This window comes from Populus euphratica, unplaced genomic scaffold (assembly GCF_000495115.2).
Source record: "Populus euphratica unplaced genomic scaffold, PopEup_1.0 scaffold127.1, whole genome shotgun sequence".
Taxonomy (NCBI): domain Eukaryota; kingdom Viridiplantae; phylum Streptophyta; class Magnoliopsida; order Malpighiales; family Salicaceae; genus Populus; species Populus euphratica.
The window spans coordinates 478,874-481,970 of NW_011500017.1; the positions used below are offsets into that span (position 1 = coordinate 478,874).

General features: G+C 31.4%; 1 long non-coding RNA gene across 1 annotated transcript; it reads left to right on the top strand.

Annotated features, from left to right (window-relative positions):
• Positions 1 to 1,009: 1,009 nt before the first annotated feature.
• Positions 1,010 to 1,798, top strand: LOC105141761 (uncharacterized). The gene is made up of 2 exons (XR_845446.1): positions 1,010 to 1,468; positions 1,528 to 1,798. It is a non-coding gene; the product is annotated as an uncharacterized LOC105141761 (long non-coding RNA).
• The last annotated feature ends 1,299 nt before the right edge of the window (positions 1,799 to 3,097 follow it).

The following is a 3,097-nucleotide window of genomic DNA, read 5'->3' on the forward strand; positions in this document are numbered from 1 at the left end:
ATGAGGAGAAAATGAAAGAAAATAAATAGTTCATCATTTTTTTGTATTAAAAATAATAATGGCAAAAATCCCAAAAGAAATGAGTTCTTTATTTTTGGTCTAATCTTGCTACATTGTAAAAGTAGGGAAATTGTTTGAATGTTTTGCTGTAGAATTGGTTTGAATTTGTGATTTAATGATGTCAAATGACCTTGGATGATGTTGTTTTTGCATGAAAATAAGTTGGAATTTGAAAAGAATTTCTAAGGAATGGAAATCTTCGTTGTCCAAAATTTTAGCTATAAAAGAGGGGCTATTGTGATTGTTGATTTTTAGCCTTAAAACTAAAATAATTTGGAGTTGGTTTCTTCATAAAAGTTGTATTTCCATGTTTTAGCCTTTCATAGAGATAAATCACGCGCAAAACTGAGTTTTACAGCTTTAGTTATGATTAAGACACTAGATAGTGTTCTGGTTTGGTTAAGCTAAATTGATTGGAATTAGATCATTTTTAATCTTTGCTTGGAATTGTTGTTGAGTGATGGTTTTGTTAACAAAATTATAAGAATGAATATAAACATGAAAATGATTTAGAGTATGAGATCTTAAAGAAAATTCCTTATGATTGGTTTGAGAATACTAGTTGAATGAGAATTAAATGAAGATGTGATATTGATTGTATTGTTGATAAAAATTTAATCCCTGGTGGTACAGGGGAAGTTGTGGGGACTAGATAATTGCATGGAGTGGCAGTACATGCACCTATTCTAGGTAGGTGATTCATCACCTTATCTTGTAATTATTAGTTTTTCTTAAATGTATGTGTTATGTGTTTAATTGATGTTAAAAGAATGAAACAAATGAATAAGTTGAGTGATTATTACAAATGAGAATTATTGGGTAATTAAGAGAATTACCAGGTTTATTTGTTAACAAGGAAGTTAACTGAATATGGGGTAATTTGTATGGAATTACCGGATTGATTGGTTAACAAAAGAGGTTAGCCAGATGTTATGTAATTCGTATGGAATTACCAGATTAAATGGCTAACAAAAGAGGTTAGCTGGATGCTAGGTAATTCGTATGGAATTATCGGATTGACTTTGGCAACCAAGATGGGTTAGCCAGATTTCTTGGGTAATTAAGAGAATTATCGGGTTTATTGGTTAATAAGGAAGCTAACTAGATATGGGGTAATTCGTATGGAATTACCGGATTGATTGGCTAACAAAAAAGGTTAACCGAATGTTATGTAATTCGTATGGAATTACTAGATTAATTGGCTAACAAAAGAGGTTAGCTGGATGGTAGGTAATTCGTATGGAATTACCAGATTGACTTTGGCAACCAAGATGGGTTAGCTAAATTTCTTAGGTAATTAAGAGAATTATCAGGTTTATTGGTTAACAAGGAAGTTAACTGGATATGGGGTAATTCGTATGGAATTACCGGATTGATTGGTTAACAAAAAAGGTTAGCCGGATGTTATGTAATTCGTATGGAATTACTGGATTGATTGGCTAATAAAAGAGGTTAGCCAAATGCTAGGTAATTCGTATGGAATTACCGGATTGACTTTGGCAACCAAGATGGGTTAGTCAGATTGCTTGGGTAATTAAAAAAATTACCAGGTTTATTGGTTAATAAGAAAGTTAACTGAATATGGGATAATTCGTATGGAATTACAGGATTGATTGACTAACAAAAGAAGTTAGCTGGAGGCTGGGTAATTCGTATGGAATTACCAAAAGTACTGGTAACCGAGGAAGGTTAACCAAATATGTGGGTAATTATATGAAATTACCAGAATTATTGGCAATCAAGATAAGTTAGCCGGATACTTAAATTTTGAAAAGATTATGTGAATTAATTGATTGAAGTTAGAAGTAGTAAATTCTAAATATTATGAGTAAAATAATTAATATATGACTAAGATATTGAATTAATGTAGTTATTAAGTAGACACAATGATTTGGAGATTAGAGAAGAATTGATAGATAATTGGTTACCATAGTGTTGGTGGCTAAGGATACATTATAATGATACTTAATGATTAGTACTTAAAAATGCATTTTTATCATGGTTTTATATCATCATTTTGCACTTGAAGTATCAATAACTCCTTAACTAAAGCATGTTTTATAATAATATAAGATACCTTTAATTTAAGGTAAATTTGAAGTATCAATAACTCCTTAACTAAAATATGTTTTATAATAATGTATCTAATAATATAAGATACCTTTAATTTGTGGTAAATGTCTATTTTTAATGCAGGTCTATCACATAAATGAAAGGATTGATTGATGACTTGAAGAACTTAAATTGCATGGATAAAGAGATGGTCAAACTTAGAGAAGAGATGTCGGTGCAATCCAAACCGGAACACTGTTCGGTAATTGGGTCATATCTAGAGCTATATATCTCAGATTTAGGTCCAATTTATATGGATGGAAAGGTAAGACATAGGCCTACAACTTTCATATGGAGCCCAAGATCTAAAAAGGCCATTATCAAGTCCAAATTGTAGAAACAACAAAGAAGCCCGAATCTGTCTTCCAGCCCGAGCACTGTTCGGTATTTTGGCCATATCTGGAGTTCTAGAAGTCCAAATGAGCTGAATTTTTTACACAAGAAAGCTGAGACAATTGCCTACAACTTTCATGTTTGCAACTGGCTCCAGTTTTGACGTTATCAATGACGTTTTGGGCAGACAAGAGAAGATAAGGATTGTCACCAAGTCAAAAGTTGGCCACCCACTTATCAATTAGTCATCAAATCAATAGTTCTCAATTTTGGCCTATAAAAGGAGGCATTTGCTATGCATTTAGGCATCTTGGTTTCCAGATCAAGATCATGCTCTTCCTTTCTCTCTTTGTATTTTTTATGCTTTGTTTTCATTAATATTAAATTTATGCCTTTCATTTCCTTTCCTTTACTTAGTTAACTTTTATGTTCTTATTTTATTTATCTATTTTGCTTTCTTTCATTATGTCTAGCTAAGTTAGTTATGTCAAGGTGAAAAGGTTACACTAATGGTGTAAGAATAAGTATAGTGTAAACTTAATATGAACTGTAATGTTTGATACTCTTGAGTTTTGTATTTGTTATCTTGTTC